At 39.8% G+C, this 23413-nt stretch overlaps 1 long non-coding RNA gene across 2 annotated transcripts; it reads left to right on the top strand.

Annotated features, from left to right (window-relative positions):
• The first annotated feature begins 6872 nt into the window (after positions 1-6872).
• LOC106025519 (uncharacterized) lies at positions 6873-14550 on the top strand. Of its 2 annotated transcripts, XR_010048926.1 has the most exons (4): positions 6901-6980; positions 10191-10305; positions 10407-10555; positions 13870-14550. It is a non-coding gene; the product is annotated as an uncharacterized LOC106025519 (long non-coding RNA). The 2 variants fall into 2 exon arrangements; XR_001199098.2 differs by lacking the exon at positions 10191-10305 and having other exon boundaries at positions 6873-6980.
• Positions 14551-23413: the final 8863 nt, after the last annotated feature.

Here is a 23413-nt window from a genome sequence, read left to right as displayed (position 1 = left end):
TGCCTATACATTCTTGCACAGAGTCATAGCAGGAGGAATGCATTTCTGAATAATAAGGACAATCTTTAGGGCAGGGCCCTGGTTGGCCACCTATTTTAGGTATCATGGAAGGTTTTGCTTTGCATTCCCATCTCTGAGTTACCCCTCCTGTAACAGCGAGCCTAGCTAGCTACAAGAATTGCTATTTTGTTTCCACAATCTGTATGACCAGTCTGCACAATTAGAATCCTATCAGTGCAGAAACCACTGCCATGCAAATGGCCTCCTTCACAGTCACACGGACTTCCGTACAGAGATTCTAACACCTGTTTTCGGCTTACAGGTGGTCTGAACCTGCAACGTGAGGTCAGTAACAGCATTATTAAAATTCCCAGTAGTAGAATAAAAGGGGCAGAGACAAGCAAGCTATAGCAGTACATGCCTGATGCAATCTAACTAAGTCTAGTCAATTTTAACTTTAAGGGGTTACCAGTCTGCTATACAGTCCACTGGGTGTGGTCCTTGTCATTTGCCATTTCCAATGGCTTTACATGGGTTAGGGTTAGGGTTAGGGTTAGGGGAGGTCCCTGCTCTGAGCAGGGGCTCAATGTTTGTGTATACTCCTTTCTCATTTTCAGACCTTTATAACTGGAAAACTCAGAACCTTCCTTTCTCAAAGGATCCTGAAACTCTGATTAACCTTTTAGAATCTGTATTTTCTACTCATCACCCCACCTGGGATGACTGCCAGCAGATTCTGCATATTCTCTTCATGGCTGAAGAGAGGCTGCATATCTATATTCTTGGGCAAAAAGGAGTCTGAGACCCGGACGCGTCAGTGTCCACCCATCAGCAGGAGATCGAACGGCTGTTCCCTTCCTCTCGACCTAGCTGGGACCCCAATACAGATGGAGGTAAGAAGGCTCTCGAGGATTATCACCTGAGACTTTTAGATGTACTCCGCACAGCTGCCAAGAAGCCCACCAGCTTGTCTTGAGTGAGTGAGGTAACACAGTTAACTGATGAATCCCCTGCTATGTTCTTAGAATGCCTCTTAGAGGCATATAGATTGCATACACCAATTAATCCAGTGGCACCTGAGAATGCACGCACAATTAATATCACTTTGGTGTCCCAACTGCCTAATTGCTCTGGCTAGTACTTCCAGTACTATATTAAATAGGAGTGGTGATAAAGGACATCCTTGTCTTGTGCCTGATTTTAAAGTAAAGGCTTTCAATTTTTGGCCATTTAGTATGATGCTGGCTGTTGGTTTGTCATAAATGGCCTTTATTATATTGAGGTAAAGACCATCTATTCCAATTTTCTGTAAACTTTTTATCATGAATAAATGTTGGACCTTATGGAAGGCTTTTTCTGCATCTATAGAAATGATCATGTGATTCTTATTTTTGGCTTTATTGATATGGTGGGTTACATTTATTGATTTGCGTATGTTGAGCCATCCTTGCATTCCTGGGATGAATCCCACTTGGTCATGGTGTATAATCTTCTTGATGATTTGCTGGATCCTATTTGCCAATATTTTATTGAGGATTTTTGCATCTGTGTTCATTAGGGAGATCGGTCTATAGTTCTCTTTTTTAGTTGGGTCTTTCTCAGGTTTTAGTACTAGAGTAATATTTGCTTCCAGGAGTGACTTAGGAAGGATTGCTTCCCTTTCAATTTCATTGAATAGTTTGAGGAGTGTCGGCATTAGGTCTTCTTTGTATTTCTTGTAGAATTCTGCAGTGAATCCATCTGGGCCTGGGCTCTTCTTGGTGGGTAAGGACTTAATTACACTTTCAATTTCAGTAACAGAGATTGGGTTATTCAACAGTTTTACATCCTCTTGATCTAGCTTTGGCACTTCATATGCTTCTAAGAATCTATCTATTTCTTCTGTGTTATCAAACTTTTGAGAGTAGAGGTTTTCGAAATAGGTTTTGATGATCTTCTGTATTTCTATTGGGTCTGTAGTGATTTCTCCTTTTTCATTTCTTATTGCATGAATTTGAGCTTTTTCTTCCCTTTTTTAAATAAGGTTGGCTAGGGGCTTATCGATTTTATTTATTCTTTCAAAGAACCAACTCTTTGATTCATTGATTCTTTGGATTGTTTTCTTAGTCTCTAATGCATTGATTTCTGCTCTGATTTTTATAATTTCCTCTCTTCTTTTGGCTTTGGGCTTGACTTGCTCTTCTTTTTCTAGCTGTTTGAGGTGTAGCATCAAGTTATTTATGTGTATTCGTTCTGTTTTCATGATGTGGGAACTCAGTGCAATAAATTTTCCTCTCAGGACGGCTTTCATTGCATCCCACAGATTCTGGTAAGTTGTATCTGCATTTTCATTTTCTTTTAGGTATTGTTTAATTTCTTCTTTAATTTCTTCTGTGACCCACTGATTACTCAAGAGTGTGTTATTCAGTTTCCATGTGTTTGTGGGATTTTTGCAGTATCCTTTATCATTAATTTCTAATTTCAGAGCGCTATGATCCGATAACATGCAAGGGATGATTTCAGCTCTTTTGCACTTGTTTAAATATGTTCTGTGAGCTAATATATGGTCTATTTTAGAAAATGATCCATGTACTGCTGAGAAGAATGTGTATTCTGATGTTGTTGGGTGGAACATTCTGTATATGTCTATCAAACCCATTTGTTCACAGGTATGATTCAGTTCTGTTATTTCTTTGCTCATTTTCTGTCTGGTTGATCTGTCCCTTGGTGTCAATGGCATATTAAGGTCTCCTGTTACAATTGTGTTACTGATAATTTGAGTTGTCATTTCTGTTAATAATTGTTTTATATAACTGGGTGCTCTGGAGTTTGGTGCGTATATATTTAAGATAGTTATCTCTTCCTCTTGGAGTTTTCCCCTTATGAGTATGTAGTGACCTTCTTTATCCTTTATGATCATTGTTGGTTTAAAGTTCACGTTGTCTGCAAACAGAATGGCTATTCCTGCCTTTTTTTGGATTCCTGCTGCGTGAAGAATTGTTTTCCATCCTTTGACTTTCAGTCTGTGAGTATCCTTCTGGGTTAGATGGGTTTCCTGTAAACAGCATATGGTTTGATTTTGTTTCTTGATCCATTCTGCTAGTCTGTTTCTTTTGATTGGTGCATTGAGACCATTTACATTAATAGTTATTACTGTTGGGGCTGGAGATTTAGCTCAGCGGCATAAGCGCCTGCCTTGGAAGCAGGCAGTCATGAGTTCGATCCCCGGTACCGATAAAAAAAGGAAAAAGAAAAAAAAAATAGTTATTACTGTTAAATGCTGGTTAATTGTAGGAAACTTATCTCTCTGCTGTTGCATCTTTATCTTTCTGTTCTGTTTAATTATTTGCTTTGCTTAGTGGTTTTTTCCTTTGTGTATCTAAACTGTCTTTCAATATTTTTTGTAGGGTTGGTTTGGTGTTCATGAAGTTCTTCAGCTGTTCTTTGTCATGGAAGTATCGTATTTCACCATCTATTTTGAATGATAGTTTTGCAGGATATATCAGTCTAGGTTGGAAATCATTTTGCTTTAGGATCTGGAATACTTCACTCCATGCTCTTCTTGACTTTATTGTTTGTGTTGAGAAGTCTGCTGTGATTCTGATAGGTTTTCCTTTATAAGTGATCTGTCTTTTCTCTCTGACAGCTTTTAATAATCTATTCTTGTGTTGGATTTCTGGGATTGTGATTATTATATGTCTGGGTGTAGTTTTATTTTGGTTATGACTATTTGGAGTTCTATATGCTTCACTGATCCTGATGTCAGTTTCTGATCTCATGCTTGGGAAATTTTCAGCTATTACTTCTCTAAATATCCTCTTGATATCCTTTATGTTGTCTCCTTCTTTTTCATTAATCCCTATGATTCTTATGTTATTCTTCTTTGCATCGTCTTGCAGTTGTTGAATTGTTGTTTCCTGATTCCTTGTTATTTTTAAAAGATCTTTCCTTTCCTGTTCATTAGCTGCAATCCTGTCTTCAAGGTCTGAAATTCTATCTTCACTTTCATTAAGGCGGTTTTTACAACTTTCAGTGGAGTTTTTTATTTCCTGTATATCTCTGTGCATCTGCATTATGTATTCTGTTTGTTTCTTATATTGCTCGTCTAGGGATTCTATCTTTTTGTTTAGTTCCTCCAATTTTTTATCTGTGTTTTCTTTAGATATATTTAGAATCTCTTTCATTTCTTTTATCATTTCTTCTTTTATCTGGGAAATTATTTCGAGTTTGAATTTCTTTAAAGCTTCCTGGAGTTGCTTGTCAACTTCAGTAGCTATTGTGTCTGATATATGAGGTGGATGGGATATATTTTCTTCTAAATACATTCCTCCTAGGGTTTCCTGAGATGGGCTGGAGGTTTGAGGTTGTAATTTGGTCTTTTGTTTTGTCATTTTCCTATATTTCTGTGTTTCAAGTGTTATTTGAAAGCTTCCTCAGGATCTGTTGAAAATCCCCTTCTATGTTTGCAGCTACTGAGACTCTGGCACCACCCTACCCCAAGCCATTGGGCCTGCAGAACCAATGGCCCTCCTCTGCTTGTTCAGAACTCCGCAGTTCCAGACAAGCTGGGCCTCAGGGACACTGTGTGCCCACCTGCCCCTTGGAAGCTCCACAGCTCTTCAATCGCAGCCGGGTTAGGGTACTTACCACAGGCCGCAGTGCCTCAGGAGCCTGTGATCCCTCCCTGCTTGCAGAGATATTCAGTCCTCCAGACAAAGGAAGGAGCTTCTGCAGGCACTCCAGATCCGCCCAGCTCCTCCTCTGCACACCGATGGCTAGGCGCGGCTGGGCTTGGGGGATAGTGTAGGCCCGCCCACCCTTCGGGAGCTCAGCAAACCTCCAAGTGTAGCCGGGATGGGGAGGCAGATGTAGTGGCCTCTAACCCACTGCTCCACTTCACTGCACCCAGAAGCCTGGGGGGTCCGGAACAGTCTGAGATTTGGGCAGACTGTGCTGAGCACTCACCACAGGCCAAGGTGCCTCAGGAACCTGTGATCCTTCCCTGCTTGCAGAGATATTCAGTCCTCCAGACAAAGGAAGGGGCTTCTGCAGGCACTCCAGATCTGCCCAGCTCCTCCTCTGCACACCGATGGCTAGGCGCGGCTGGGCTCGGGGGATAGTGTAGGCCCGCCCACCCGTCGGGAGCTCAGCAGACCTCCAAGTGTAGCCGGGATGGGGAGGCAGATGTAGTGGTTTCTAACCACTGCTCCACTTCACTGCACCCAGAAGCCTGGGGGGTCCGGAACAGTCTGAGATTTGGGCAGAGTGTGCTGAGCACTCATCAAGGCCGAGGTGCCTCAGGAACCTGCGATCCCTCCCTGCTTGCAGAGATATTCCACTATCAGTAGATATTAATAAAATAAGTATAAAAAGAACTCTTTTTACTTCTATGAAAAACTAAAACAAAATTTAATAAAAAACAATTATAGAGTAATAGTATATACACAGTGTGTGAAGGTCTTAAATGAATGACCAAAATGTTACTCAAAGTAAAAGTCATAGACAAAGAAGAAATAAGCAAATAAAAAGATAAAACTTTCTGTTCAACAAATAAAAATTACTAGTATGAATGAAATCAACTAACATATATGTTAAAAATTTTTTGAAATGACAGGGCAGGTAATTTGTGGTATTATTGGAACTTTTTTCTACTTTCTATTTATCTTCTATTTTGCTCCCATATGTATGCATATAGATATTATATATATCACATATATTTATATGCAATATATTTTTATATTTTTATATATTTTATAAATATATATTTGTTTACATATAATATCTATATACAAAATTTCTCTTGAAAGAGACACCATGCAATATTTAACCTTCATATTCTGAAATAAGACCATACTTTGTTTTGAATGTTGTGATCCACACATTGCTCTCAGTGAAAGTTAGGTTCACTTTGTGAAGTTTCACCAAGACTCAGATTATACTGCATACAAACTGAGTCACAAATGATATTTTTAGTTCATTCCTTTCATTTCAGGGCATGATTGTGTTCTGTTTAGAAAAACTCTTTTTGGGTTGTTTTTGAGACAGAGTCTTGCTGTAGTGTCCTGATTGCCTGTAAATCTGAGATCCTCCTGCCTTAGCCTCTTAAGAATTAGGAATATAGATGTGTGTCACCATACTTGGGTTTCAAAACTCTTTTTATATCTTTTAATATCATTATTATAAAAAGTTTTCTATATTTCCATTCAAATTCCAATGTCATGGTCAGTTTATATATCTTGTAAACTTCACCTTGGCCCACCCCATGCAGGCTAGCTGGACTCACTGTATCATGTAATCACTTCCTTGATCATTTCCATGCATCAGTGGACCAAGACAGAAATCCCCTAATCAAGCCAGACACTTCTGTGATAATAGCTGGCTCTATTCTGTCACTGCTTATTTACCTCTGGCTTATCTGTGAGCTATGGGCAAAACTACGAGCTACATTGTTGGATGTTAGACAATTGCTAGTATAGGCAACTGAATGAATAGGCCAAGTACTCAGGCAGGTAATCAAAAACTTAGAAATAAGACAAATGAGAGAAAACTCTTAGTTGATAATTCTACTCCTGTTCAAAATAAGGATTTTTCATGCTGTTTGACTCAAACAACTTTAGAAGTAGATATTCAGTTTTGGAATTGATACTGTGGAAGTCTTCCAACACAAGCAGGACAAAAGCTAGCACACGATGCATTGACTGGAATAGCACCATGCAGTATCTGTGGGCTTTCTGACTTCTCATCTCTGCTGCAAACATCCACACTCAAACTTGGTCAAATATTTCAGACATGCCTATGCTAGCAATCAGTAAAATTGGGTAATAATTTGCTTTCAATTTTAGCAACACATGTGTGGTACATTTAACTTTCAGGGATTTTTTTTTCTTCTTTCTCTACTTTCTCTTTCTATTTTGGTTAATATAAGGAGAGACAAACAAGTAGAAAGAGAAACAGGAGGGGATGAGAGTCAACTGAGAACTTTGCTTAGTGTGCTGGAATAGGTATGTTCATTTTTTGTGTGTATTCCTATCATGCAAATTTTTCTTCAGCTTGACTTGATTTCTTGTGCAAACTAGCAATTGAGGGAAGGACAGGATTGTCAGTTGCCTGTGTCTGATGCCCTGGGTTCTGTGTCTGGCTTTAGATCTGGAGAATCTCAGACTTTGCCAGTGAGAGCAGGCTGGTGACAGCCAGACACAACTGGGGCCTCACAAGCGTGCACCCCTGACTTTTAATTCACAGTAGCAGCAGCCTCAGGCTGACTGGTAAGGGCTGTGGACAGAGCCCTGCTGGACTCTATCAGTGCTGCCTGAGCTCTGGAACACAGAGAATAAAACATCCCAGGATAAGCAGCTTACGGTTAATTATAATGAAGTGAGCAGATTTTTTCTTTATCTTTTAGCAGTTATACTTAAGTCATCGATTTAAAGATTTCCTGAAGTGATCAAAGAGTGAGTTAAAATTAATTTACATTAAGTTCCTTAATGGCTTTATATTGTGACCACCTGGGCCCTCGTAATCATAGCAAAGCCTAGAGTGGAGCAGGTAGCTGGAAGCAAGAAGCAGATACTTCAATAGAGCTATGGTGGGAAAAGTGAATGTTTGAAACACTTAAATGTTAAGAATTTAGTATGACATCTATTATAGTAAGTATTTTTAATACAAGAACCTGCCTGGCAAATGCAAGAGCCTGCTTTCAATTCTGGGTACGAAAAAAAAATAAAAATAAAAAATAAAAGGAAGAAAAGAAAAAGAGAAAGAGAAAGCAAAAATAAGTAAATAATTACTTTTAAGAATTCAATATTTATCAAGTGGTTGCTCTTATTTGTTTATCTATTTGCCAGCTGTTGTTTTCATTTTAATAAGCTCAGAACATTATCAGAAACATGTCTCACTTGTAACTATTATGCAAATGGTACTCAGTTCTTTTCTAGTACATTTTAAAGTTTTATTTTAATGCAACACAGGTAGATATTAATAAAGCAATTTTTAAAAGCACTTTTTACTTATATGAAAACATAAAACAAAATTTTGTAACAAAATAATGAGAGAAAAGCAATGGTTTATTCAGAATATGGGGTCTTAAAATAATGGCCAATGTGTCACCAAAGTAAAAATTCTAGAAATAAACAAATAAAACTTTCTTTGAAACTAACAAAAGGAAACTAGTCATATAAACGAAACAAATTTGTTATATATATATCTTAAATATTTTTTAAACAACAGAATAGACAATTTGTGGAATTATTGGACCTTCTATATATTTGCTATTTATCTTCTATTTGACCTCCAGACACATGTTTCTCCTGTAAAAGACACCATGCAATATTTAAGCTTGTTTTTCTGAAATAAGGCAATGCATTTTTTGAGTCTTGTGGTCAATACATTTCTCTCAGTGAAAATGAGGTTTACTTTGTGTGCCTCACTGCGATATATATACACTTGCTTGATATTGAGTAACTTTGTTAACACAATAGCACCTTGTCACCTGTTTTTTAAACTATGTTTAAGCTAACAATTTCCTATGATAAATGTGGAGCTTTTCGGTCTCTGAGTCATGAAATGAAAATTTTGTCTTTGAATTCAATTAAAAAGTGATCAGCTGTGTCTCATGGCCTATTATCTTGGCACTGCCATGTGAGCCTCAGCCTGAGAAGTGCAGTTTGCAAAATGACATTCCCTCCAGCTACCTAGCTCAGAGTGTGACAGTGATGGTGAAATGTCAAACACTTTTGGATGGAATATTTTGGATCAATGAAAGTTACATATTAACAATATGAGTGACATAACATTTGATCAGGCCAAAGATGAAAGTGTCCTGAGTCTCAAAGAATGTCTGTGGTGCAGGGGGATTTAATCCTACCAATTTGTACAGGAGCCATAAATAAATCAATCGCTCTTTTATTAAGCAACTGGGATTCATCTTCATAGACTTTAACTTGCCCTAATTAGTACAGCAATATGTGGAATGTTGCTAAATTTTGCAATGTGACATTAAAACTGGCAGTGAGAGTCAGTTTTCCGTTAACATAACAAGGCAGGCTGCTTCTGAAGAAGAGCTGTTTATTTATCCCATAGTTTGGGAAGCTGCAATTCCAAACTGCATTATGCACATGCCTAAAAGCTCCTTCTCCACCCTTTACTGGCTGCATCATTTCATATCAGACTGCAATGGAAAGAGAATGTCTGTGAATAATGGATCTCATTTCAAATGGCAAGGCATAGAACTGGACAGGACCACACCCAGGTTTTAAGAAACAATCATCTTGTAAAAATGAATCAGAAAAAGAAAAATAAAAAACAAGAAAATAAGAATGAATCAGGGCTCCAAAGAAATATCCAATCCCCTTCAATCACTATTGATCTAAGTTCTTCTAAGCCTTCCTCACCTCCTAAGTTCCCACTACCTCAGTATCAGCACACTGGAGACCATGCTTTCACTGCACATATCATTGGGAAAGAAACTATATCCTAACTCTAGCCGAGCTGCTTAATATATTTCATTCTGTGTCTGACAACTCTCAGTTGTGTGTTTTTGGATTTTTCAAATTGGAGCATTATTATTCCTCTTTCCAAATATTGCTTGCTTTAAATTATACTCTCCAAACTGTGAAATCTTGATAGAAGGCTGCACTGATATTGATAAGACTGAATTTGAAAGAATGGATGTACTGTTAGTAATAGTTTTATTAATAAGAAATGGTCTTTATTTAACTGTAGTAATGTGGGTTTTTTACATTTACACGCATTTTTCATCTGTTGAGGTTTAGTCCAAATATGATTTGTCTTTTATTGAATTTAAGTGTAAGGAAACTAAATTGTTTCTCTATTTCTATTTATGTGAACCAGCCATACCAATTAATATGAAAGCTAAAAAAGGGTGGTATCTCTAATCCAAATCAATGGGTGACTGGATTGAAGTGACTCAAGTTTCTATTTGATCTCTATATTTTTTTAGTTCTTATGATGTTTGTCTTGTAATAAACACAATGAAAGTATATTGGAGTTGCTTGCTCATTTTCAAATGGATTATTTGGGTGGTTTTGCTACTGAGTTACAGGAATTCCTTCACTATTTAAATATTAACTGCTTAGCAAATACATGGTGTAGAAACAGTATCACAGCAAATTAAGCTCCAATGACAAATTCTTAGAATACAATCTGAAGATGCACCCCAAATTAAAGGCTTTTCGTCTTTGCTTTCCTTTCAGTTTGCTTTCTCCCTGTATCCTGCTCCAGGTTGTAATGAGACCTGTGAAGTGAGTTAAAGTGCATTGACAATTTCCTTGTGAACTCTCCATTCCTAGATTATGGGAGAGGTTACAGGTAAACAACAAAAGTCAAGAAAATATATACCAGATACTGTTTGTGCTGGTAAAGAAATGTTGAGAATTTTAAAAAGATTCTGATCAATTATGTTTTTTTAGATTCCAGGCCTAGTTGGTAGGGATGTCAGATGCTCAAAACCATTGTTCAAGAAGGGACTATTTTTGAAATCTACTGAACAACACTGGCTTCTGTCTGCATTAGACAAATAACAAGTTTGATGAGTGCTTGTGGATTGAATTGAAACTCTGTAAGTACTCATGTTATAAAAAATTATACTATTTTTTTAAGCAATTTTGGATATATTATAAAATTTGTTTCATGAAATATTCTAGTCCCTTCCACTCTTTATAGTATTCATTTGAAACAGGTTGATACATGCTTTAAACCTCACCTCAAATGACAGAGTAAATGATACATGTGGCTTTTTTGTTTTGTTTGGTTGGTACTGGGGTTCAAAATTATGATCCCACATTTGCCAGGCAGGCACTTATGCTGCTGAGCTAAATCCCCAGAAATGATACACGTTAATATAGCAAATCTTGATTCCTGTTGAACAAGGCCATGTTTTTATATGCTAATTTTTGTTGTGTTTCAATTTCATCACATAACTCCTTTGAGGTAAGGGAGCCTCAGTCATTGTAATAATAAATAAAATGGCCTTGGTGTCTATTCTTTGGCAAGTGGTGTGCTATATTATTTCCAAATGTTATTACATTCTCTTCCATGTGTACTTATGATGTAGGTGTTATCTGTGTTTTTCAGACCAGTAAATATAGTTTAAAGTTGTGGTTTAATAGCAGTTTGTCAGAGCTCAACTTCCTGATAACAGTTGATTTATGGTTTCCTGAAATGATGAGTCAGTGTGTTGAAAGATGTTTAAATTTGATTCATTTGCAAATGAGCTAAAGTTTTCTAATCATATATGTTTCCTCCTTTTTGTTCCTATGTTTGAATAGTCCTCTAGTAAATATAAGTCCCAGGTCTTCTCCATTTTTACACATGAATGAAATTTCTAGGATTGACTGACGACAACTTGAAAATATCCTCATGTTAGACTCAGTCAGATGGAAAGTGAAAGCATCCCAAAACCCTGCAGAGGTTGTCAATGTGCCACCTGGAAAACTGGCACATGTCTGACAAGAAAGACAACCTGCAGAGGTTGTCAATGTCTCACCTGGCAATATGGCACATGGCTGAAAAGAAAGAAAAAAAGAGAAGGATCTGAAGTTGAAGGGGCTCTCAGATGACCAATGCTCTAAGTGGAGTAAAGAGCCATGAGTACAGGAGCTCAAGGTTTTTATTGGCACCAAACAAGAATGTGCTGTGGTTCTCAGAGAGTGCTAGGGAAGAGAAACTTGGCAGGCATGGCTAAAAGCAGAAACAGAGCACTTCTACTTCAGGCAGAGACCCTCCATTTAGAAGTATAATGCAAACTTGATGTATGCAAGAATGACATCTTTACTTCCAGGAAGATATAATTTTTTTTTGAGTGCCATGGCCTCAGCTGAGGCTATCTCAGGTTCTGGCCCTGGAACTTCACAGGCTCTTCATTAAGCCTCTGTTGCAGCCATCAGTAGGAGGCATTTCTGACCCACAGTGCTATTCTGAGATCATCAGCACCTCAGCCAGAATCAGTCACATTCTTTTGCCTAAAGAGAACATTAGCTTCAACTTAGCCAGCTGATCATGTAGAAGCTACATTTCTTCCCTTTCCTATTGATTAATTTGCAGTCCATGGAATCTTTTAAGAATATAATATGCACTTGAGATCATATTAATTAAAAGTTTAATATATATGTTTACTGCTTTCAAAGATTGTTCCAAATACATCATCCAAATGACACACAGACTGTATACTTAAGATGTGGAGTGTTTTTTTTTTTTTGTATCAAGGTAGTTGTCAGAAAAAGTCTTTCTGGATCATTGATGGGAATCTAAACTATTATAACCATTATAGAAATAAGTACATAGATCCCTCAAAAAAAATGAAATTAGAAATTCCATTTGCCCCAGCTATTCCCTTTCTGGGTATCTTCCTAAAATAGTTAATGACATCATATTAGAGTGAGTCATAGTTATCCATGGTTATAGCAGCACAATATATAATAGGTCTTAAAACAATCTACATGTCCAAATGTTAAGAAAAATGGGATATCTGCTTACAATTGAGTACTACCCTGCCATAATGGAAGACAAATGAGACAATTGTAGGAAAATGGACATGCTATAGATCATATGAAGTAAATTAGATGCCCTTGCCCAAATAATAGTTCCTTTTATATGAGAAACTCAAGGCATAACTAATAAAATAAAATAGGCAATATTAAAAAGGAAGATAGATCTTTCTCAAATGGGAAGATGATCAAAAGATGAAGGGAGGAGGAGTGAAAGGAGATGAAAAACAGAACTAAGATGTGTTATGTAAATGTACCTAGTCAACATAAAAAGTGTAAACATTATGTGCTACAAACATCTACAAAAAACAGAATAGATCAAGAAGTGAAGTGAGGAGGAAGACAAGAGATTGAAAATTATAAAAAAAACAAATTAAGATGCATTATGTGTAGGTAACAGTTCTTCACAAAGAACTTAGGTATTAAGTACTATAAATGTGTACTAATCAGAGAAATATAATCATTGTGGTGTGAGATATCAAAATTTATTTAGATATCAAAATATAGCTTGCTATCTTTGAAATAGCTGCTCTTGCCACCAGATGTAACAAAATAAATTTTAAAAAATCACAAAACTCAACCCAACAATGCCATGAAAATGATACAGGTCTTCAAAGCAAGAAAATTAAAAATGTCTACCACCTTCAAAGGAGATATGGTAGCCATTTTAGGTTTACTATTGCTAAGATTTGAAGCCCTTTATTGTCTTCATTGTTTTGTTTTATTGATTCATTTCTGGTCTGTTCTGTTTGATTTCGTATATGTCTGAGGATATCTGAAGCTATTTTGAGCACAGCAAGAGCCATTATGGTAACTATTGTTGATTTGTGTTGTTTTAAAGTCCTGTGTCACTTACACTGGTTTGTTTTGATTAGTTTTATGTTTCTTAGTTTTACCCATTTAAAATAAAAAAAGTTAAGATATAAAGTTGACATTATTAGGATTAAATGAAGTAGCAAAGCATTATTTTGGTTGTGTCTCTGAGTTTCCATTCAGAAAGACAGGCATTTGAGTCAGTGAAGGGTTACTCTCAGCTGGGAATGTACCACTGAGTTAGCTGGAGCCTGCAGAGAGCAAAGCAGAGAATTTTAAATGTCCTTCTGAAGCTACGGTGTACTTCTCCCCTGTCATCGGATTGGATGGAGCCAATTCCTGACATCGTAAGATGTATAGCTTAAACTTTTTTTTCTTTTTTTGCTAGTTTTCCCCTATATGACAGTAAACCTCTTATGAAAAATACACACCTCTGGTAGATGAAAATTTATAATTTATAAATTTTTAAATATATTATTTAATTATAAAAAAATTTATAAATTTTTCAGTTACTTATAATTTTGTCAGCATTGGTACTACAAGGAGACTCATGTGTTCCTTACACTTCCCACAGAGTCGAAGGAAAAGACTTCAGTAGATTCTCACGAGGTCCACTGACTTTGATGCCTCTGTGCTGAGTCTTGGCTGTGAAGTGACTAAAAATGTGGGAACAGATTCAGCTTGTACAAACTCAGGATGCAGATCGTCATTTTGCAGTATCTCAACCTGGAAAAGCTTCTTCTTCTCAGTGCATGGTTCATAAATAAAGCATTTCATTCTCTGAAAGAGCGTCTTCATACAAGGAAAAGGACAAAATTCAAATGTTGAATTCTCTGGTTGCTGCCTGAAACAGCAAAAATAGGAATTTTTGGTATATAATATACTGGAATGGTTTTTAAGACTGGGCATCAGATTTTACATCATAGAATGAGAGGGTACCATATCATGTATTTAATCCTATGTTGTCAAATAACAGACCCACTCAGAGTAGAGCTGGTTATTCTTTTTGAGATACACTTAGTGATGGAAAGGACACATCTTGCACTTTGAGGATCCCTCTGTTCATGGTAGTTACACTTAGCTATATTCTAGAGGGCATTGCCTGTTTTGCACAGGTGTTTCAGACTCAGGGTTGACTACTTCCCATACAGTGCATACCCTAAATCTTATGAAAAATTATTCCCATGCTTTTGCAGACATTGATACACAGACAAGCATCTTCAAATGTATTAAATCTTAGTGCAATGTGAAACAACTTTGATCTCAAATCTTTTTGGACTATTTTTCTATGTTACATTTGTATGTTTGCTGAGTGAATAGTTATAAAAATAACTGTATGATTTGTATGTTATTTTATAATTATTTCTTATATTACATATAAATATTGTTCTGACTACAATTATGCAAAACAAATTGTATTGTCTGTATTTTGCAATGGAAAGAAGTCTTGGATAGAGGACTGTGGTTAGTTATGTTTTAATTTGTGTGGTCCACAGGTTCATTTACTGTAGTTTTGGGTTCCATGATACTGAATTATACGGCACTCTTTAAGAGGTGAGGCTTATGGGATGTGATGAGGATGTTAAGAGGGATTAACATTTGTTACTAGACAGGGTCCCAGGAGGTTCCTGAGGCTGAATGAAGGAACCTAGCTCACCCAACCCACATAGATCTGCAGGTTTGCTGATTCGTATCATGAAAAAATTCAAAAAATACCAGCAAGAGACAGGACAAAAGTTTATTAGGTAGAAATCATGTAGAAATGTAAGTATACAACTAAGCATAGAGTATGTGTGCTCAGAGAAAAGAGATGCATCACAGTTTGGAGGTAAGAATATTTACATCTTATTTTGGTGCCAAAATTGGAGATGAAGTCTTGGTTTAAGGACGGCCTACTCACAGGAAGGTAATGGTCCATTTGAAAAGTTCCACACTCAACTGTGCTGGCAAAGAAAGAAACAACTAAAGTCAAAATTACAAGAAAAGAAAAAAAAGTAGAAGACCCACATATTAAATGGGGACTGAATAGGACACTACAATCAGTGTCACACAAAAAGGATACAAGGTCACACTACAAAACCTGTATCCTATCATATTGTTCATGAAATAAACAAGTTCCTATCCACCAATTGAATATCCACCCCCAGACAATTTATCACCTTTTTTCTTGGATTTCAGTTTGTTTTCTCCCTATACCTTGCTTCAGATCTTAATAACTATGTATACATTTAGTTCAAATGCACTAACCTTTTCACAGTGTGTCCTCCATTCCCAGAGTTTGGGAGAGATCACAACTGAAAGCCGGTGGTCAGAAAAACATAAAACAGAGACTGTTTGTGGGTGACAACCAAATTCAGTGAACTTTGACTCTGATCTATTGTATCTGATTTAACAGATTCAAGATCTGGTTTCTTGAAGAACCTCTAGACCAGATCAGCTCGCTCACAACTACTGCTCAAAGAATGACCATTTGTCAAGTCTGGTGCACTTACTTACACTGTCTAATAGTTGCCTGAGATAAGTAACAAGTCCTGAATAAGCACTCATTGACTGTATGAATCAAAGCTCTGGTGGTCACCATGTTGACTGAACATTGTACATTTTTTAAAGATCTTTGAGACTTATGAAGATATTTACTTTATGAGGAAATATTTGCTGTCTTTCCAAGCCTCCCAATGTTTATTGGGCTTTCTGTTATCCCAACAGGAGAAAAAAATGACTTTAACCTCAGCTCACATGACAGGAAAAATAGTATGTATTCATTGAAAATACTGTCACCGCATTTACATTTCGTAGTGCATTCGCTACCTTGATATGAGGAAGCAAAAGCAAATGTGGTAAGAAGTAAAATGCTCTTGCTATCCATGAGAGGCAGTAGATATTAATAAAGTAAATATAAAAATTCTTTTTACTTCTATGAAAATATAAACCAAAACTTAATAAAAATAATTATAGAGTAATAGTAGTATATACACAGTGTGTGAGGGTCTTAAAAGAATGACCAAAATGTTACTCAAAGTGAAAGTCATAGTCAAAAAAGAAATAAAAAAATAAAAAGATAAAACTTTCTGTTCAACAAACAAAAATTAGTAGTATAAATGAAATATGATAGGATTATTTCCAAAAGATGAAAAGTATTTCCAAAAGATGAGAAGTGTCGGTGTCGCTCCCGGCCTGCAGGAAGAACACGCGACAGATTTTGACGGTGTGCAACCTTGCCTTTATTTGTCTCCGCGTGGGCCCCGAGAGGCCTCCTCTCTGCCACCAGCCCTTTTTCGCCGGTGGACTTTCTCTATCTCTCTCTGTGCTTTCTCTGTGCTTCTCTGTGGCGGGAGAGGCATTCACTTTTATAGGGCAACAGTAGCCAATCAGTTCAAAGCGCGCGATGCGGGCTGACTGGCTAACATCAGCTGTTGCTAGGCAGACTATCTTACAGAGCGGGTTGTTTAAGTCGCCAGCGCAATCAGGGGGCAGGAAGCAGGCGCCAACTTGACTCACTCGATGGGAGGGGCAATCTAGCTCAGGCTCCGCTCCCACCCACAGGCCCTACGTCCGCCAAGTAAGGCGACCGGTGTCGGCCGCGGCTCCCAACAGAGAAGTATAAAACAAAAAGAAGCCTTTATTCTGAGAACACAGAGAGAGATGACTGGCACCCCAGCTGCCGAAGTTTGGCTGTCTCTCTCTCGGACACGTGGCGTGGGGGAATATAAGTAGCCTAAGCTTAGGGCAGTGCCCTAAGGCCATTAGACATGCACAGGTATTTCATTGGCACACGTTTGGTGCCAGGGGCAGATTCCAAATGGTGAGGGGATATAGAGTTACAGGTAAATCTCCAGGGGTGGGGGAGACTGGAGCTCCCTGATTCTGGCTGAGGCTTTTTCTGGCTACAGTGTCCGATCTGGGCCAACAACCCTTTCATATCCCGTCTTATGATTATTATGAAAAGGGGTGAAGATTTCTTTTTTAACTACTTTCTGCTGGCAGGGGGCGCTGTACTGGAACCTAGGGTAGTCGACGGGATGACGGTTGATGCCCAGGTAGATGCTGATGCCAGGTGTTTTAGCCAGGACAACTTCACTGGTGAATGCACGTATGTTAGACTGGAAAAAAACAAAGAGACATGATGTTATGAGGAGACATGGCACTGTCATATTTAAGGACCCAGATGAGGTAGAGGGAAAGGTGCTTTTGATTTAGACATGTTATTTTATCAGGATGATGTTGAAGTAGGATCATTATCACGGTGAGGTAGAATTCTGAAAAATAAGTGTGAGGTTAGAAGGAGTGAAATTATGAGAGGTGATTACTCCCCCATCTGAAAGCATAAAAGTTAGGAGGGTAATTGTGTAAAACTTGTCTCTGGCCTAGGAGTTGAACTGGAAAAAATAGGGGAAGTAGGGGATGCGGTGGCTGTACCAGTATAGGGAAGGTGAGGGCTTAGGCTTTCAGGGATGTCACGTTTAACCAGACAGCTGAGGGTAAAAAGAACCACGACAGTTATCACAGAACATTATGAAGATGATCTTACGCATGATGTGGGAGCCTCTAGGAAAGACTGTCAAGAGTCCTGCTGTAAAAATGATCATTAATAGAACGTAAGAAATTAGGAACCAAATTGGATAACAAAACATGACTTAGCCTGTTAACTGTGGCTGTGAGGCCTTCGTGAAAGGGAGATGGGTGAGCGACAGAAGATGAGATGACCACTCAGAATGATCAGATTTAGGGCTGGGAGGGCACCCCTTAGCCTGAGTGATGTGAAACCAGGATGGGAGTCCAGCAACTCTGACCACTATAGGGGTAGCCAAGTAGACCAGGTAGGGGCCACAGCATCTTGGTTGTAGTCCTGCAGATTTAGAACATTTGAGATAAATTAGATCTCCTGGGGATATGGGAGGATCTGGTTTGGCCTCTCCAGAGGGTTGTGGAAGGCAGAGATCAGCATGTTGTTGCAACAGGTGTCGGAGGAAGGAGAGGACTGGGACATAGTCAGCCAGGGGAGGGAGATTTTGGGGAGTAAGAAGATTGTGGAGTAAGAATGGCCTGCCATACATAAGTTCAAAAGGACTTAAGAAAGTAGGAGCCCGGGGAAGTGCCCTGAGCTTGGGTAAGGCTAAGGGCAAAAGTTGAGGCCAAGGTTGGTGTAGTTCTAAAGTGAGTTTTGTAAGGTGTGTCTTTATGAGGCCATTTGCCTTTTCTACTTTTCCTGAGGATTATGGATGGTATGGGATGTGTAGGTGCCAGGTGATGTGTAAGCTCGAGGATACCTGTTGAGTGATCTGAGAAATAAAGGCAGGACCATTATCTGACTGAATACTCTGAGGTAGACCAAACCTTGGAATGATTTCTTATAATATGATTTTGGTAACTACATCAGCAGTTTCCCTGGTTGTGGGAAAGGCTTCTATCCATCCTGAAAAGGTACAAACAAAGGTGAGACGATATTTGAGAGTCTTGTGGCAGGGCATGTGTGTAAAATCTATCTGCCAGTCTTGACCAGGGGTGTGTCCCCGAAACTGATGGGTAGGAAAAGAAGGGGGTGCCATACGTCCCTGAGGAGAGGTCCTGGCATAGAGATCACAGGTGTGAGTAATCTTAAGAATGATAGCTTTTAGAGAAGGGTGTGTGACTATTGGGGCTAAGAGTTTGTGTAGGGCCTGTGATCCTATATTAAAACAGTTGTGTAAGTCAGTGATGATGTCTGAGGCCTGTTGATGTGGGAGAACAAGTTTAGATCCCTGAAAAATCCATCCCTGAGTGTTTTGTGTGTAACCTGGTTTATGAAGTAGCTGTAACTGCTCTGGTGAATAATTGGGCTGAGGTAGACTGCTTGGGACTAATGGGAGAAGATGAGAAGGGCAGGGCCCTTGTGCAGCTAACTTGGCTTGTGAATCTGCAAAGGCATTGCCTTGAGCAATAGGTAGAGTTTTGGTGTCCTCTACAATGAATAACTGCTACCTGCTTTGGAAGTTGGGCTGCCCCTAGAAGTTTAATGATAAGGGGAGCATTAATGATGGGGGTTCCCTGAGTGGTAATAAATCCCCATTCTTGCCAGATAGAGGCATAAGAGTGTAAAATGCTAAATGTATACTTTGAGTCAGTGTATATATTTATAATCTTGTCTTTTGCTAGTGTAAGAGCCCTTGTAAGGGCAATAAGTTCTGCCCTCTGGGAAGAGGTCCCAGGTGGCAGTGGATTTGCCTCTATAACTTTTGACTGGTTAACTATTGCGTTTCCTGCCCTTTTTTGGTTATCTGTGTTTGTTGAACTGCCATCTATGAACCATGTATCAAAGGCCAAGGAGAGAGGTGTGCTACTGATGTGAGGGAAAGGGGTGGGAGTCATCTGTAAAAACTCTATACAGTCATGATGAGGATGGCCCTCTGAGGTGGGAAGTAAGGTGGTTATATTAAAAGGACCACTAGTTGCAATAGAGATGCAAGGGTCTTGAGAGAGAGCTAAGTGTACCTGTTGAAGGTGAGAAGGGGTCATGAGGGCAGGGAGCACCTTATGTGAGCTAAGGTCACGTAGGTGATGAGGTGAGTGTACTGTAATAGATTGTCCTAATGTAAACTTTTTAGCTTCCTGTGTCAGGAGGGCTGCAGCTGCAAGAGCTCAGAGACAAGGAGCCCATCCTTTTACTGTGTGATCTAACTGTTTTGACAAGTAAGCTACTGCTTGAAAAGAAGGTCCCTCTTTGTGTCTTAGTACAGCTATAGCATTGAGGCCCTGACAAGTAGTGTATAGGATGAAAGTTTGGGTGGGATCAGGAAGGGTAAGAGCTAGAGCTTTTAGGAGAGCCTCTTTTAATTTTTGAAAGGAGGCATGTATGGGCTTAGTAGGGTCCAGGGGTTCTGATAAGGCACCCTTAGCAGCCTTGTAGAGAGGTTGAGCTAGGGCTGCAAAGTTAGGAATCTAGAGACAAAAGAAATTAGCTAAACCTAGGAAAGATGTAACCTGCTGTTTAGTTGTGGGCACCTGCAGATCACGAAGAATTGCCTTATGATCTGAGGTGATGGAGTGAGTGGTGGGGGTGAGAGCAAGACCTAGGTATTTGACTTTTGGGGAGGCTATCTGGGCTTTAGCAAGAGACACCCTGTATCCATGACTAGAAAGAAAATTAAGAAGACTGGCTGAGTGGTGTATGGCTAACATATGGGATGGAGAACATAATAGGTGGTCATCTATGTATTGAAGAAGAACAGTAGGTTTGAGATCAAGTTCTGTGAGGTCAGTAGTGAGAGCCTGACTAAAGAAGTGGGGACTATCTCTGAACCCCTGGGGGAGCACTGTCCAAGTAAGTTGTTGAGACCTGAGAGTGTCTGGGTCAGTCCATGTAAACACAAAGAGGTTCTGGCAATCAGGGTGTAGGGGGATAGTGAAGAAGGCATCTTTAAGATCTATAACTGTAAAGTGAGTAGTGGAGGGAGGGATATGAGAGAACATGGTATAAGGATTTGGCTCCACTGGGTGAGTTGGGGTAACAGAACTGTTAATTACTCTAAGGTCCTGTACCAGGCGATAGGACCCATTAGGCTTGAGTACCGGGAGAATGGGAGAATTGTGGGGTGAATGGGTAGGTTTAAGAAAATCATTGTCTAAAAGCCATTTAATTATGGGTTTAAGTCCCCTTAAATGTTGGGGAGCTATGGGGTATTGGGGAACACAGGGAAAATTGAAGGATCCTTGAGACGGATTAAAACAGGCATGGCATGTGTAGCCAGAGTGTGATTGGATGTGTCCCAAACCATGGGGTCAACCAGAGAAGGAAGAAGAGGGGGGAATGGCTTTGCAATGCATTGTGAGGCTGTTTGGAGGATTAGGGCTGTGGGGAGAGAGAAAGTGAAGGAAAAATTATTCTTTTGAAGAAGGTCTCTGCCTAAAAGGGGTGTGGGACATGTTGGGATTACTAGGAAGCTATGGGTAAAGAAAAGAGTCTGGAATCTATATGGGATAGGCCCAGTCTGCAAAGGTTGATTCAGCTGGCCGTCAATGCCCACAATAGAAATCAAGGACTTACTACAGGGTCCTGAAAATTCAGGAAGTACACTATAAGTCACTCCTGTATCCACAAGCAGAGATATTATTTTGCCTGAGACCTCCAGTGAGACTCAGGGCTCCAACAAGTTTACCGGATTGGGGGCTGTGAGCCCCGAGCCCCATTAATCTTCCACAGCAAGTCCGAGCAGGTCAGTCAGCGACGAATCTGGCATTGACAAAGTCTCCTGTGAGGGCGAGGGATTAGATGATGGCCTAGCCACTCACTGGTGTTTAGGACAATCGCTCTTGCAATGCCCTTTAATGTTGCAGTCTGGGCAGGGCCCAAGAGGAATGCCAGGGTTAGGGCAGTCTTTTGCCCAGTGTCCTTGTTTGCTGCATTTGATGCATGGTCCGGGCAGGACTCGGGCAGCCACACCTTGTTGTGGATTCTTTGTCTTGGGAGCTCCGAGTGCCACTGCTAAGAGGTCAGACTGATATTAAGCAAACTTTAATTTTTGAGCTTGCTTCTCCTCTTTTTGAATCTTATCTCTATTGTTGAAGATACGGAAGGCTAATTTAAGTAGATCCCCTTATGGAGTTTGAGGGCCATGTTCAACGTTTTGTAATTTTGCATGAATACCAGGAGCAGACTATGAAATAAAATAAGAGTTAACAACAATCATCCCTTCATGAGAGTCTGGGTTTACATTAGTATATTTAATTAAGGTTTCCCAAAGCCGATTTAAAAACACAGCTGGGTTTTCGTTAGCCTCCTGGACCTGTTCTAAAAGCTTGTTATAATTAGTGTGCTTGTGAGTGATCTTATTAAGGCCCACAATCAGGCACTCAATCATCTTATGTAATTTTGTGTAACCTTGTCCATTCTGATAGTTCCAGTTAGGATCTTGGTCTGGCACAGCTACAGGCCCAGGGTCATTGTCAGTGGTATTTGCCCTATGCTTGTGGTCAGCTTCTTCTCGAGCTGCTTGCCACAGCTGATTTTGCTCTTGTGAGCTAAGGGTGGTATTTAAAATCACATAAACATCTTTAAAATGTAAATCATAACAATTAGTAATAAATTCAAATTGCCTGATATTATTTTGTGGGTCAGCAGAGAAGCTACCTAATTTATGGGTAATCTGGGATAGATCAGAGAGGGAAAAAGGCACATGGATATTAACAAGTCCCTCGGGGCCAGCTTGTTCTCCAAGCAGTAGCAGAGCCTGAGGAGAAGAATGTGGAGGAGAGTGCCATTGGGCAGCTATCTGCCCAGTAATGCATGGGAGCAATTATTTGAAGAGTGGCTATAGAGCAGCTGCCACTCACCCTGGGATGAGGAAACACAGGTAGATGGCATCGCACTGTGTGCCTTGCAGCGAGAGGATTGTTGTCGGCCACCGTCATGTGGACCACAAGGTGGCTGTTGCTGTTCACAAGAGGAGCCACAAGGGGGCACCCATTGACCGTGAGACCCAAAGGAACATGGCAGCAGCCTGTCACCATGGTAACCGACCGATGGCTGTGCCCTGTCATCATGTGACCCCTCTAAACATGGCGGCGCCCCTTCGCCGCGGCGCCCCTTCGCCCCGGCAACCGCCTGAACATGGTGGCACCCTGTCACCGTGGCAACATACTGAACATGGCCGTGCCCCATCACATGGCGGAGGGCTGCCGCATGGCGACTGTTCCTGGTGCAAGTTGGAAAAATCACACTGCTTGACGGAAGGGGTGACCTAATGTGGTGGGTGGGTGGCGAGAAGGTATCAGAGGGCAGAGCAGAGCTACTGGGAGAGGCTTGTATCACGGAAGGCGGAGGGAGAGAGGATCGTGCAGTGAAAGGTAATTTGGTGCAGAGTGACCAGGGGCGGGGGAAGGGGATGGCGGTGGCGAGCGAGATAAGGATGAGAAATCAATTTGGGGATACGCTGGGGGCGGTGGGGGCCGGGAAAAAATCTGAGGAACATTATCAAGCATATCCTGGGGACAGGATGAAACAGATTGGGTTGCAGGAGAGCTAGCTAAGAGTATTTGCGTGGAGTTACAGGACTTAATGAGAGACGGACGTGTTCTCAGAACCAAGAACGCTTCTATGTATGGCAGCTCTATCACCCTGTCACTGGCTCGGCAAAAATCATGCA

The sequence above is a fragment of the Cavia porcellus genome, unplaced genomic scaffold (assembly GCF_034190915.1).
Source record: "Cavia porcellus strain 051 isolate PalLab524CR breed Dunkin Hartley unplaced genomic scaffold, mCavPor4.1 scaffold_1, whole genome shotgun sequence".
Lineage (NCBI taxonomy): Eukaryota > Metazoa > Chordata > Mammalia > Rodentia > Caviidae > Cavia > Cavia porcellus.
The sequence above is the reverse complement of the archived record's forward strand: the minus strand, read 5'-3'. Positions and strand labels throughout refer to the sequence as shown.